The following is a 15,212-nucleotide window of genomic DNA, read 5'->3' as shown; positions in this document are numbered from 1 at the left end:
TTTATGCTCCCAAAGTATTAGAAGTCTGCCTATCAGTTTGAAAAGCATCTTTCTGGATGGATAATCCAAATGAAGTTGGCTCTTAAAAGTCACATTATGGTAATTGAGCTCTATGTACAATCAAATTATATAATCTTAAGACCACTCAACTTTTTGAAGAAAACTACCTTTCTGTAAGTCATAATTTGGGACAAATGAGTTTTAGCAAAATTGTATTTGATAAAATATTTCTGCTGCTATTTCTCATTCATATATATATGAATGAGAAATAGCAGCAGAAATATATATATATATGTATATATATATTCCTTTGCTTTTTTTATTGATCACACCCAGTGTTGCTCAGGGGTTACTCCTGGCTTTGTACTTAGGATTTTTTCCTGGAAATGCTCAGGGACATCTAAGATGCCAGGTATCAAAATAGTCAGTGAGAGGCAATGCAAGATCCTTAACTACTGGGGCTGGGAAGGTGGCGCTAGAGATAAGGTGTCTGCCTTACAAGCGCTAGCGTAGGATGGACCGCGGTTCGATCCCCCGGCGTCCCATATGGTCTCCCCAAGCCAGGGGCGATTTCTGAGCTCATAGCCAGGAGTAACCCCTGAGCGTCAAACGGGTGTGGCCCAAAAACCAAAAAAAAAAAAAAAAAAAAAAAAAAGATCCTTAACTACTGTGCTATCACTCTGGCTTCAGATTTATTCATGATTTTCATTTTAAATCTCCATGATTCAGACAATTCTCATTTGGAGAGAACTTTATCCTAGGCTAGCTCTTCTCAACTTTTTAAAAAATTGCTTTAGTTATTTATTTATTTATTTTAGTTTATTGTTTTTTGTTTTTGGGCCACACCTGGTGACGCTCAGGGTTTACTCCTGGCTATACGGTCAGAAGTTGCTCCTGGCTTGGGGGACCATATGGGATGCCGGGGGATCGAACCGCGGTCCATCCAAGGCTAGCGCAGGCAAGGCAGGCACCTTACCTCTAGCGCCACCGCCCGGCCCCAAATTGCTTTATTTAAGCACCATGTGGTTTTTTTTTCTTCCTGTGTGCTCGCCTATTGATTTACACAGTTTATTTTTGTTGTTGTTCTATTTCCCCAGTAGTGGGACTCAACACTCAGGGACCACTCCTAATGGGGTTGAGGGAACCAGATGTGTTGCTGGAGATTGTTAGCGGTGTGCAGGGCATGTGCCCAACTTCCTAGACTCTGTGCTCTCCATTTTCATGTAAGAATGCTATTTGTTTTGGGGCCATACCTGACTGTGCTCAGGGCTTACTCTTGGCTCTGCACTCAGGGATCACTTTTGGCAGGGCTCAGAGGACCATGTTTGGTGCAAGAGATTAAAACCAGGTCGACTCTGTGCAGGGCAAGGATGCTACCCGCTGTACTATGCTCCAGCCCATTATGTTAGTAATAAAAGAGCAGAGGTCTGGGAGGGAGGTTGGAGGTCAGGCGACAAATACCTAAAGTTCATTGGAATGCTTCCTCCTCCTCTACTGGGTCCCCCCTACCCCCGTGGCACCTGTTGTCTTTGGGACTTTGCTGAGCTTTGCAGAGCTCCTCTTCAAGTTCAAGCAGCTGAAAATGCCTGTGTGAGTTTTGTTGAGACTGGCTCCTTTGGTCCACAGCCGATGGTTATGTGGTCCTGGCTAGTGGCTCGTGCCTGAATGCTGCCCCAAGCATGACCAAAGCACCCAGTGAGAGGCAGTAATGGGTTTACAACAGAGTCTGTGGTGTGGAGACATGGGACTGTGGAAATCTCTGTTGACATCTAGGTTCATGTGCTTTAAAGATTTCTAGTTTCCCGTTGCTGTCGGCATAACATTCTATATAAGCTAACTTTTGATTTTTACAAATATACTTTATTTGGTTTGCTTTTAAATAAAAGTTCTGAGATAGTTTATTGGGAGACTTTGAATGTAGGGTTCAGTAAGAAGAGCTCTGAAGTGAATTCAAACCTCAGATATAGAGGGAAAAGATGGTGGTGTAGCTCAAGTGTACAGCACATGTCTTTCTTGCATTTTTGAGTCCCTGGGCTTGAACCCTCACTCTGGTGGCTCTCTGCCCCTGTTGTCAGGTGGGACCTCCACAACAATGACAATAGGAATAAAAACAAGGAAAATGTTCACACATGCACTTTATGACCACTACTGTCACCATATGCCCACGTCTTTCTGAGAAGTTGGGAGGATTTCAAGTTCGCAGATTCATCAGGGGGTAATGGAGAGTGGGGCAAACCTGTTGTCTAGTCACATATTTGGGAGGCAGGAGGATCCACCTGTGTCTTTAATTTCTCAGGAGAAACAGTTGGGTTAGTATTTTTTATTGTACACATGCTAGCATTAAATAGGATCAGCATCATTTGCTAACACAAAGATTTATAAAATTGTAACAAAACTGTTATTAGGTGGTTGTGAGACAACTTCAGCAAGAACTGGCTGATAGCCTAAAGAATCAATCCATGTCAGAGGCTTCGCTGGAGGTTGTACCCCATTACTGCACTAACTTAGAGGATGAGAAGGATTTAAAGAGGAAGGTAAGTCGGAGAAGTACTGTGTGTATGAAATTTGTCATGTCGTCAATTACTCTTTAACTACCTAAATAGTATTAGGTTTCATAGGATTTTCATTGAACGCTTTTTATGTTTTTGTTCATTTATCACAATTTTATTATCTTTCTAATACACATATTTTGTAAACTCATTATCTGAGTATATGTATGGTTCTATACATTTTCTAATCCTTATCCAAAGAAAGTTAAGAATTACTTTGCAGAAATTAATTTGTTGGTGGTATTTTTTGTTTTGTTTTGTTTTATTTTGCAATTTTTTGTTTTGTTTTCGGGCCCATCCAGGGGCATTCAAGGTTTGCTCCTGCCTTTGCACTCAGAAATCACTCTTGTCACCTTTGGGAAACCATATGGGATGCCAGGGATTGAACCTGGGTCAGCCATGTGTGAGGAAAAGGCCCTACCTACTGTGCTGTTGCTCCACTCTAAGTTTATTTGTTCTATGTATGTTTTTTTTTTTTGCCACACCTAATGGTAGTCAGGGTGACTCGTGACTTTGTGATCAAGGCTCACTCCTGGTAGACTGAGAGGATCATATAGGGATTCAGGGATTGAATAAGTTAGTTGCATGCATGGCAACTGATCTGCCAGTTACAATATTGCTCCAGCCTCATCAAGATCATTTTTTAAAGTTTTTATTCTAACTCGTTTTCAAAGAAATAAAACTGACAGCCCTTCATCCAACAGAGAAGAGTTGTTATGTTAAAAAATGTTTTTTACCCTCACTATAAAATAATCTATATATCTTTTAAATTATGTAGCCTGAGCTAGGATTTACTAATACATAGTTTTATAGCACTTTAGGAACTGTTAAGCTCTTGTGAGGATGTCAATAGTATGTCATATCACATAACCTCATGTCACTCATAAGTAACTCACTGTAGTAGCCCAGCATAAAAAGTTTTTGGGAATACAATGATTTGGGAAATTGGATGTAGCATTGGGCCCAGTATTTCCATGTCAGTGACTGTGTACTGTTCCCAGAAGGGTTTGTAAGCTGCATGCTACTCAGTGTAGGTGCTGTTGGTCATTATTAGTGCAAATAAGTAAATTATAGAGGTCAGGAAGATGGTTCTGACTATGCATGGTCCTCTCCTGAGACTGCCAAGAGCGATACCTGAGCACAGAGCCAGGAGTAATCCCTGAGGACTGCCCAGTGTGATCCAATACTTCCTACCAAAAGTAAATAAATGATTACAATATAAAAGGGTATTTTCAGTTTATGGAATTATTGCAGATTTTGTGGAATTGCTGATATATTGTAGACTCATGCTCCCCATGTGCTCTTACTGTTATGTGATGGAAAAACTGGTTTCAGTTGAACAATGACATATTATTTACCGAAATATAAAAACATTATATCAGGGCCAGTGCAAAAGCACAGTGGCAGAGCATTTGCCTCGAACGCTCTAACCCAGGACAAACTTTGGTTCGATCCCTGGCGTCTCGTATGGTTCCCCAAACCGGGAGCGATTTCTGAGCACATAGCCAGGAGTAACTGCTGAATGTCACCGGGTATGGCCCAGAAAACAAACAAAACCAAAAAACTTTATTATCATATGAAATATAGTCACAATAATGCGAAATGCAAATACTGAGGACATTATTTATCAAAAGCTCCTCCAACTGCTTCATTTTATTTGCTGTCTCAATCTTTCTTACTTCTCAGCTCCTATTATTATTGCCATTTTTCTTTTTTTTGAAAGTGCTTAAAGAACTTTATTGTGAGTAAAACATAGTGTGGAGGTGGTGCAGGCCCTGCCCTCTCTCACGAAGTGCCTGTCTATACTAACGTTGGTGCCATATAAAGAGTTGGACTACAAAAGTGGAGGGCATGGGTTGGGGGATAGAAAGTCAGCCTCAGGCCCTATCCAGCACCCTGAGGTGCAGCAGCCCCTGCACCAGGCTCTCCATTCCCATGAGGCGGGTGTTCTGCTCAGAGGAATGGGGATTGGAAGGACTGGGGCACACTCCACACACACACACCCCAACCCATGCGTGTCTGGTGGCAGCAGCTGCAAGGAGGAATGGACAGAGAAGTGCGGCGGGGGGTCCCAGGCAAGGCAATCTAAAGAAAATTCTCAGAGGTATGCTCCGTCCTGCTGTCCCTCCATGCAGGGAATCCAGAGGCCTTTGAGGAAGTGGGGATTTGTGGGGTACAGGTCAAGAGCTGAGCGAGGCCATGTTGGGCCACAGGATGGTTTTGTCCTACAGCTCCTGCCTGGCTCTGCAGGCTACCCACGGCCCAAAGCCCATAGGATGCCCCAGGTCAGCCTGAGACCTCACGGTGAAAGGACCCCAACAGAGTTGTGTCAGTGCAGCACAGGAAGGGGTAGGGGCCAAGCTAGGTTTCAGAATATGGGGGCAGCTCTGGGTGCACATAAGTAGGAGTTGCTGGTGCTGTGGGGTGGGGCCCTAGTCTTGACTACACATAAGCTCAGCACCCATCTAGAGAGGATCTCACTACAGGGACGGGGTGCATTCCGTGACACAAGACACACACAGGACACACAGGGACTAGCTGAGGCTGCTGATGGGCCTTCAGGAGTCTCCCCTCTTCTTGATCTTCTTCAGGAAGGAGGGGGTGGGGAACTTCTTCTTTTTCGGATGGGGACTTGCCTGGAGACCCATCACTGCCAGGATCTGCAGTGACCCCTTCCTCCACAGCTGGGAAGGCAGCCTCATCGGCTATTAGGGCGGGTTGGGGCTGGTCACCTCAGGGGATCCAGGGGAGCTGCGAGGGCCATGAGGAGCCTCCCTATCCAGCATCTGGGAGTCCAGCGCTTCTGAAGGCTCGTCCAGGGACAGGTTGTGGAGAGTCAGCTTCAAGGTGGTGGCATCACTGTCACCTGTAGAAACTGGCTCCTGGGGCTGGTTATGCCAACAGGTACTCTTTAGCACATCCACCTCCTGCTTCCTCCGACTTGACAGGGGTGGTGGGAGGAGTGTGGGGCCAGCCAGGTCCTCAGGAGGTACCTTCTCACCATCTTCTTGGGCCTCGAGTTCGTCCAGATTCTCTTCTGATTCTCTTCCTCCTATTATTATTGCCATTTTTCAATTGAAGAAGCTGAGATAGAAAACAAAAATGATCAGGGAGGTTCAGACCCATAGATATTTTAATTTTGTCTCATTTTATTTTTGTTCGTTTTGGAGTCCCACATGTGGCAGTGCACAGGACTTCCTCCTGGCTCTACAATCAGAGATCACAGCTGGAAGGGCTTGAAAGACAAAACCCGGTTTCACTGTGTGCCAGACAAGCACCTTACCAAACTGTGTCTCTAGCTGCCGCTCCCTTCACCCTCACCAATATCTTTCTATTGTCTAGACATGCCTCTCTGACCAACCATGATCTATCTAGTTGTTACCCAAAATAGCATGCTAACTTTTAGAATCCCCAGAATAGATCTGCACATGGATAAATACTAAATTCATACAAGCAGATATTCACTCACATAGTTAAGTGTTAAAATTAGAATGGATATGTTAAGCAGGAATACAAATGTATACAATTACCGTGAGGTAATTTCTTCTCTTTCCCTGTGTTGACCAACTTATAAATCTTTGTACTTATTTGCTAGAGCATCATTCAATAGCAATGAATCATGTTCTGTGTTAGTGCTAAAAGAGCAGTCAGCAAATGTAAAGTTCCAGGTAAGATGAAGTCCAGGCTTGGGCCATATAGCACTAGTGCAGTCTGTCAGACACTTGCCTTGCTCATGGCAGGCCTAGTCTCGATCCACATCCCATATGTTTTCCTGAGCACTGCCAGGAGTAATTGATGAGTGCAGAGCCAGGAGTAATCCCTAAGCACTGCTGGTTGTTGCTCAAAAACCAACAAACAAAGAGTAGTAGTCCAGGCTTTGTGGGTGGCAGGTCTGTGTCTGTCTCAGATGAACTTGACTGTGAATACATGAGAGTACTCGGAAACAAAATGTAAATGAAAGAAAGTTTTAGTTCCAAAAACAGGTAATGGTAGATTAGTCCTAGATTATATTAGTAAATGTCTTTTTTCTTTTTATTTTAGTTGCAAAAAGTCCAGGATCAACATACAGCGGCTGTAAGATGTATAGAGAAGACTCAAGACCACATGCAAAAGTACAGCTACAAGTAGCACATACAATAACCAGTATTTATAAGGTGGACAAGCAATGTCGTATGAGAATTTTGTTGATTATGAGATATTTGACATAGCACTGCTTAACTGGTTAAAAATGGAAATTCTGAGCTACTTAAGTGGATACTTTCTGTACGTTCCTTCTTAATTTTGCAAATGATCCATAAAAATTTTGAAAATAGCACAATTAACTTATTATTTATTTATTTATTTATTTTAGGCTTAGGGCTTAGACTCAGGGCTTAGACTCAGCATTGCTTATGGCTTTCTCCTGGCTCTACCTGAGGGATCACTTCTAGGGGTGCCATTGAACCAGGGATGGCAGCATGCAAGTCAATTGCACTCCAGGCTGTTCTATCTTTCTGGCTCCAGCTACCTACCTTTTTTAAAAATAAAATTTTTATTTAAGTACCATAATTAAAAGCATGATTATAGTTGGGTTTCAGTCATAAAAGAACACCACCCTTCATCAGTACAACCTTCCCACCACCAATAGTCCCCTGCCACTTCCCCCACTCCTGCCTGTATTTGAGACAGGTGTTCTACTTCTCTCACTTATTAACATTATCATTCTATCTGTTAGTGTATTTATTTTCCTAACAGCATTCACCACTCTTTGTAGTGAGCTTCATATTGTGACCCGGTCCTTCTGGCCCTTAAACTCTAATGTCTCTGGCCTTATTGCAATAATGTCATTAATTTTTTTTAAACCTGTAGATGAGTGAGACTATTTTGTGTCTATCTCTCTGCCTCTGAGTTATTTCAATCAGAATAATAGACTCCATGTACATCCATGTATAGGTAAATTTCATGCCTTCATCTCTCCTGACGTTTGCATAATATTTCATTCTGTATATGTACCACAGTTTCTTTAGTCATTCATCTGTTGAAGGGCATTAAATGTAAAGAATTTATAGAGCCGGAGTAATAGCACAGTGATAAACCATTGGCCTTGCTCACGGCGGACACAGGACGGATCCAGGTTCGATCCCTTGCATCCCATATGCCCTCAGACCCCCAGCATGCCTGTAGCGATTTCTGAGCGCAGAACCAGCAGTAACCTCTGAGTGCTAGTGGGTGTGATCCATAAATAAAAATAAGAATTTACATAATTATGCCCTCAGATGTTGGTTGGATATTAAGTATTTTTAGAATTTGTGTAAAAATAATAAATTAAAAAAAATTTTTTTAGGCTAGAAATCGAAAATGGCAAGTTAAACCTGACAGTCCAAAAACAAGCACACAAAATTGAACAGCTTCAAAATGATCTGCTAAGTACAAGTTCAGTAAGTCGAAATCTCTAAAGTTCAGTCATACAGAAAAAGAATTTTAATTTTTCTTGGTAGTAGGAGTATATAAGAATATTTGTAAAATATTAAAAGTTTCATGAATAAGAATGTTTCGTATTGATTATACTACTAGCAGTAATGCATTTAGATGAAGACCATATTTTTTATTATTTTTCTTTCCTTTTTGTCGACATTTTGAGACCACACCCAGCTGTGCTCAGGGTTTTTAGCGATCACTAGGAGTAGGGAAAGAGGAACCATATGGGTACTAAAGAATCAAGCCTGAACCAGATGCATACAAGGCAAGAACCCTACCTTCTTGTACCATCATTTGACATTTGTTTTTATTTTGTTTTGATTTTTGATTGACTTTAGGTCACACCTGGTGGCATTCGAGGTCACTCCTTGCTCTGCACTCAGGAATAGCTCCTGGCAGGGTTGGGGGACCATATGGTATACTGGGGATAGAGCCTGGGTCTGTCCAGCATTGACCACATGCAATTAAGTACCATAATTAAAAGCATGATTGTAGTCAGGTTTCAATCATTAAAAAACTCACAGCCTTCACCACTTTAGCATACCCAATACTAATGCCCCCAATTTCCATCCACTCCTTGCTTGTTTTCAAGACAGGCAATATACTTTACTCAGACATTGACATTGTCACCATAGTTGTCAGTGTAGTTATTTATCTAATTGCGCTCACCACTCTGTGGTGAGCTTTATATTGTGAGCTGGTCCTATCAGCTCTCATTTCTATTGTCTCTAGGCCTTATTACAATAATGACTTTCATTAAATAAAACATAAAGGAGTGAGACTATTCTGTGTCGATGTCTCTCCCTCTGACTTATTTCACTCAGCATAATAGATTCCATTTACATCCATGTAAAGGAAAATTAAATGACTTCATCTCTCCTGATGGTTGCATAATATTCCATTGTGTATATGTACCATGGTTTTTTAAAATTAAATCTTTATTTAAATACCTTGATTACAAACATAATTGTATTTGGGTTTCAATCATGTACAAAACACCCCCCTTCACGAAAATGCAACATTCCCATCACCAATGTCCCAAATCTCCCTCCTCCTCACTACACCCCTGCCTGTACTCTAGAAAGGCTTTGTACTTTCCTCATTCATTCTTACTGTTAGGATAGTTGTCAATGTAGTTATTTCTCTAACTACACTCATCACTCTTTGTGGTGAGCTTCATGAGGTGAGCTGGACTATCCAGCCCTCTTCTATTTTGTCTATGAAAATTATTGCAAGAATGTTTTTCACTTTTCTTAAAACCCATAGGTGAGTGAGACTATTCTGCATCTATCTCTCTCCCTTTGACTTATTTCACTCAGCATAATAGATTCCATGTACATCAATATATAGAAAATTTCATGACTTCATCTCTCTTGATGGCTGCATAATATTCTACTGTATATATTTACCACAGTTTCTTTGGCCATTCATCTGTTGAAGGGCATCTTGGTTGTTTCCAGATTCTGGCTATTGTTAATAATGCCGCAATGAATATAGGTATAAGGAAGAGGTTTTTTATTTTATATTTGTATTCCTAGGGTGTATCCCTAGGAGTGGTATAGCTGGATCATATGAGAGTTCAATTTTGTTTTTGGAGGAATCTCCACATCACTTTCCATAAAGGTTGGTTTTCCATAAAGATGGCATTCCCACCAGCAGTGGATAAGAGTTCCTTTCTCTTCACAACCCACCAGCACTGCTTGTTCTCATTCTTTGTGATGTGTCCCAAACTATGTGGTGTAAGATGGTATCTCATAGTTGTTTTGATTTGCATCTCTCTGATGATTAGTGATGTGGAGCATTTTTGACTTTGGCCATTTGTTTCTTTTTTTGTCAAATTGTCCATTATTTCTCCCCATTTTTTGATGGGATTAGATGTTTTTCTTTTTTCTTGTAAAGTTCTGTCAGTGACTTGTATATTTTGGATATTATCCCCTTTTCTGATGGATATTGGGTGAATAGTTTCTCCCATTCAGTGGGTGGCTCTTGTATTCTGGGCACTGTTTCCTTTGAGATAAGAAGCTTCTCAGCTTAATATATTCCCATCTGTTAATCTCTGCTTTCACTTGTTTGGAATGCAGTTTCCTCCTTGAAGATGCCTTTAGTCTCAATGTCATGAAGAGTTTTACCTACGTGTTGTTCTATATACCTTATAGTATCAGGTCTGATATGAAGGTCTTTAATACATTTAAATTTTACCTTCATACATGATGTAAGCTGGGGTCTAAGTTCACTTATTTTGCAAGTGGCTAGCCAGTTGTGCCAACATCACTTGTTGAAGAGGCTTTCCTTGCTTCATTTAGGATTTCTTCCTCCTTTATCAAAAATTAGGTTATTGTATGTCTAGGGAGCATTTTCTGAATACTCAACCTATTCTACTGATCTGAGGGTCTGTCTTTATTCCAAAACCATGCTGTTTTGATAACTGTTGCTTTGTAATACAGTTTACAGTAATGCCTCCCATATTCCTTTTCCCAAGGATTGCTTTAGTTATTTGAGTGTGTTTATTGTTTTAAATGAATTTCAAAACTGTTTCATCTTCTTAAAAATTGCCTTGAAGACTTGAAGATTACTTGAGGAATGCCATGGGTATCATTAGAGGGATTGTATTAAGTCTGTATAATGCTTTGCGGGGAGTATCGCCATTTATTGTTATTAATCCTGCCAATCCATGAGCAGGGTATGTGTTTCCATTTCCGTTTTTCCTCCTTATTTCTTGGAGCAGGGTTTTATAGTTTTCTCTGTATAGGACCATGATGGCAAACCTATGGCTTGTGTGCCAGCAGTGACACACAAGGGCCTTGCAGCTGGCATGCAAAGGCCTTGCAGCTAGCAAAGCGGGAAGATCTGCAATTAAAATATGCAGCAGTGCCACATAGTTTTTAGATACGAAAATATATTTATTAAGGTTTAGTTGACGTGCTGGCACTTTTGAAGAAATTCTTTGGTTTTGTGTGGCAGTTTGGGCACTCGGGCTCAAAAAGGTTAGCCATCACTCGATTCGGTCTTTTACATCTTTGACTCCAAGATATTTGAGTTTGTGTGGCACTAATGTGAATGGGGTTGTTTTCTTATTGTCCATTTCTTATCATTATTGGTGTATAAAAAAGGCCATTGATTTCTGTGAGTTAATTTTGTAGCTTGCCACATTGCTATATGAATCTATTGTTTCTAGAATATTTTTGGTAGAGTCTTTAAGGCTTACTGGAGTATCATGTAGTCTGCAAACAGTGAGAGCTTGACTTCTTCCTTTTCTATCTCAATGCCCTTGGTATCTTTTTTTTGCCTATTAGCTATAGCAAGTACTTCCAGTACTATGTTGAAGAGGAGTGGGAAGAGTGGGCAGCCTTTTCTTATACCAGAATTTAGAGAGAAGGCTTTTAGTTTTTCTCCATTGAGGATAATATTTGCCACTGGCTTGTGGAAGATGGCATTAACTATATTGAGAAAGGTTCCTTTCATTCCCATCTTGCTGAGAGTTTTGTTGAAGAATGGGGTTGGACCACATCAAATGCTTTCTCTACGTCTATTGATATCATCAAGTGATTTTTATTTTTCTTGTTGTTGATGTTGTGTATTATATTGATAGATTTATGATGTTAAACCATCCTTACATTCCTGGGATGAAACCTACTTGATAGTAGTGGATGATCTTCTTAATGAGGCATTAAATCCTATTTGCCAGGATTTTGTTGAGGACCTTTGCATCTGTGTTCATTAGGAACACTGGTCTGTAATTTTCCTTATTGGCAGCATCTCTGTCTGCTGATTTTGGTATCAAAATGATATTGTCTTCATGAAAGCTCTTTTGAAGTGTTCCTGTTTTTTCAATTTCATAAGAGAGTCTGGCTAGGATTGGTAGTAGTTCCTCTTGAAAGGTTTGAAAGAATTCATTAGTAAATCCATCTGGGCCTGGGTTTTTCTTTTTGGGAAGAAATTTGATTACCGTTGTAATTTCCTCAATAGTTAATGGGGTGTTTAGATATGCTACATCCTCCTTACTCAACTGCTACAACAGTTTTTTTAACCATTCATCTGTTGAAGGGCATCTTGGTGGTTTCCAGAGTCTGGTTCTTTTATTTTATATATATTTTGGTTTTTGGGTCACACCCAGCAGTGCTCAGACTTACTCCTGGCAGTCTGCTCAGAAATAACTCCTGGCAGGCACGGGGGACCATATGGGACACTGGGATTCAAACCAACCACCTTAAGTCATGGATCGGCTGCTTTCAAGGCAAAAACCGCTGTGCTATCTCTCCAGCCCAATTCTGGTTATTTTTAAATAGTTCTGTTATGAATATCAGTGGGAGAAAGGGATTTTTGAATTGTGCTTTTGTGTTCTTAGGGTATATCTCTAGGAGTGGTATAGCTGTATTATATGGGAGCTCAATTTCCAGTTTTTTGAAGAATCTCCATATTGTTTTCCTAAAGGCTGGACTAGACAGCATTCCCATCAGCAGTGAATGAGAGTTCCTTTCTCTCCACATCCCCACCAACAATGATTGTTCTTGTTTTATGTAATGTGTGCCAGTCTCTGTGGCATGAGATGGTGCTTTGTAGTTGTTTTAATTTGCATCTCTCTGATGTTTAGTAAAGTGGAGCATTTGTATGTGTCTTTTGAGCATGTGTATTTCTTCTTTGAGGAAATGTCTGTTTATTTCTTCTCTCCACATTTTGAGGGGGTTAGATTTCTCTTCTTCTTAAGTTTTGTCAATACCTTGTATATTTTCGATATTATCCCATTAACTAATGGATATTGGGTGAATAGTTTCTCCTATTCTGTGGGAGTCTTTTGTAACTTAGGCTCTATTTACTTTGAGATGCAGAAGCTTCTCAGTTTAAAATAGTTCCATCTGTGGAATCTCTTCTTTCACTTGTTTGGATAGTACTGTTTCCTCTGTGAAGAATGCCTTTATTCTTAATGTCAATGAGTACTTTTCCTACGTGTTGTTCTATATACCTTATAGTTTCAGATCTGATATAAATGTCTTTAAACCATTTGGATTTGGCCTTTGTGCATCATGTTAGATGGAGAATCTGAGTACAATTTTTGCAAGTGGTTGATCAGTTGTGCCAACACCACTTGTTGAAGTGGCTTTCTTTGCTCCATTTTGCATTTCTTGTCCCTTTATAAAAGTTAATAGACTATGACTGGGAACATTCTATGAATACTCAAGTTTATTCCAGTTATCTGAGGGTCTATCTTTATTCCAATACCATGCTGTTTTAATGACTAAAGTTTTGTAATACAATTTAAAGCTTGGGAAAAATGAGGCCTCCTATATTACATTTCCCAAGGATTGCTCTAGCTATTCATGTGTGTTTATTGTTCCAAATGAATTTCAGGACTGTTTGTCTACTTCTTTGAAGAATGTCATGAGTACCTTTAGGGAAGTTGCATTAAATATTTATGTGTAGTATTGCCATTTTAATGATGTTACTCTTACCAATCCTTTTCTTTGTATAGGTCCTTACATTTTGTCATTTGACTTACATAATCATCAGATGTCATTTTGGTGGAATGCCCTTAATTGCATTTCTGTGGATAAATTTTTACTTCTTAAAGCAATCTGTGGCCAATGATTGCCTTCCTTACTCTGAGGTCTGAGAAGAAGCAGACTTACTAAACTTTATCCAATATGTTTCCTTTTTCCCATGAAAACATTTGATCTCCCCAGTGCTTTCCACTTCATTCCCATTTCTGACAAAACCTTAGTCACAGGGTCTCTGATCAGTCTTCTATTTACTTTATTATATTGTATTAATTTAACTTCAATTCATAGGCTCATCCATTGATTTCACTCTAGAAAGATTAGTTCTGGAGTGTTTCTTTATAGAGTAGTTTTGAGTCCTCATCTTACAGTTTTTGTACTTGGCTCGTTGGGTATCACCAGTGCCACAACAGTTGTGTTGTATGGGTGGGTGGACAGGACTTAAGGTGCTGGGATGGAATCAAGGCTATGAGTTCTACCACTTGAGTTCCATTTGTATTCCTAATTTTCATTCATCTGCAACCTTGCCATGGACACTTTTTTGTAAATCCTTTTTACTTCTTGTTACTGATTTATTTTTTGGATAGCTGATTGTGGTATTTTTCCCCCAAGGGCAGGGGCATGGCAGGGGCAGGGCAGGGCAGGGTGGCCCAGGCTGGATTCAGTCTACTGCTAAAGGGCTACATGCTGCCCCTTGCTGGTCATTACAAGAAAAGCCTGGCACAAAGAAATGGAGAAGGGAGACATCTTCCGGGTTTTTGTTGTTGTTGATTTTTTCCCTTTTATTTGTAGTATTTGGGCCACTGGGATGAGATAGACAAGAAAGAGATAGTGAAGGAGAGGGAGAAAGTGGAGACGCTGGCCTGGGCTAAGCATTGCAGAGCAGGGAGTGGGACTACCCGGCAAGGTGGAAAGTGGCCACAGCCTAGGTGTGTGGTCAGGGAGGAGCATGCCCAGGATAGAGATTGGATCCAGCCACATGGAGCCAGCAGTGAAGGGCCAACAAGAAGAGCTCAGAACCCTCCAGTAGAGTCAAGGTGAGGCACCACCACATTCACACCGGCACCACAAACTCTAACCTGGCTCCAGACCTTGTACCTGGTAGCAGCACAGGTCAGATTCTGATCCTGTCTCCCAAGGACCTAGAGGTCAGGTGTTGGCCAGCCCATGTGTGTGCATGACACAGATGCATGTGCACACAAACACACCCAGAGACACACAGACAAAGGTTTGCTTGTGCAGAACACAGTCACATGTGTACATAGACACAGTCTACCCAGGCATGAAATCCTAAATACACAGACGTGTACATACATACTGGATATAGATACATCCAGTCACACATGAACTGTGCATAGATACACAATCACATATAACCACACACATGAGTCCTGAATTCCTGGCCTCCCCTGTACCTCTTCATAGGAATTGGGCATGGGGGGGGCAGGTATGCACCCCGCCCCTACCCTACTGGGCCCCCTAGTAGGGAAGGGAGCTGGGATGAAGACCTTGTGCCAAGATCAGAAGTGCCCAGGAAGGACAGGGCATGGCCACGGGGCAGAGAGCTCACAAGTAAGGTGTGCCATGGGTAGCCCATGAGTCCTGTGGGCTGTGAGATGGAGACACATGGTCAGAGTGGGAGAATGTGGGACTGAGAAGGAAAGGTCCAAGTGACAGCTTTCTGAGAGAAAAGTGTCCCCCAAGGACTGGAACT

General features: G+C 41.1%; 1 protein-coding gene and 1 pseudogene across 1 annotated transcript in view; both read right to left on the bottom strand.

Annotated features, from left to right (window-relative positions):
* Nucleotides 1-15,212, bottom strand: part of LOC126014220 (ankyrin repeat domain-containing protein 26-like) — a 263,129-nt gene that overhangs the window by 107,875 nt on the left and 140,042 nt on the right. The window lies entirely within an intron of this gene.
* On the bottom strand, nt 4,558-5,617 carry LOC126014223 (alpha-adducin-like; annotated as a pseudogene).

The sequence above is a fragment of the Suncus etruscus genome, chromosome 7 (genome assembly GCF_024139225.1).
Source record: "Suncus etruscus isolate mSunEtr1 chromosome 7, mSunEtr1.pri.cur, whole genome shotgun sequence".
Taxonomy (NCBI): domain Eukaryota; kingdom Metazoa; phylum Chordata; class Mammalia; order Eulipotyphla; family Soricidae; genus Suncus; species Suncus etruscus.
The sequence above is the reverse complement of the archived record's forward strand: the minus strand, read 5'-3'. Positions and strand labels throughout refer to the sequence as shown.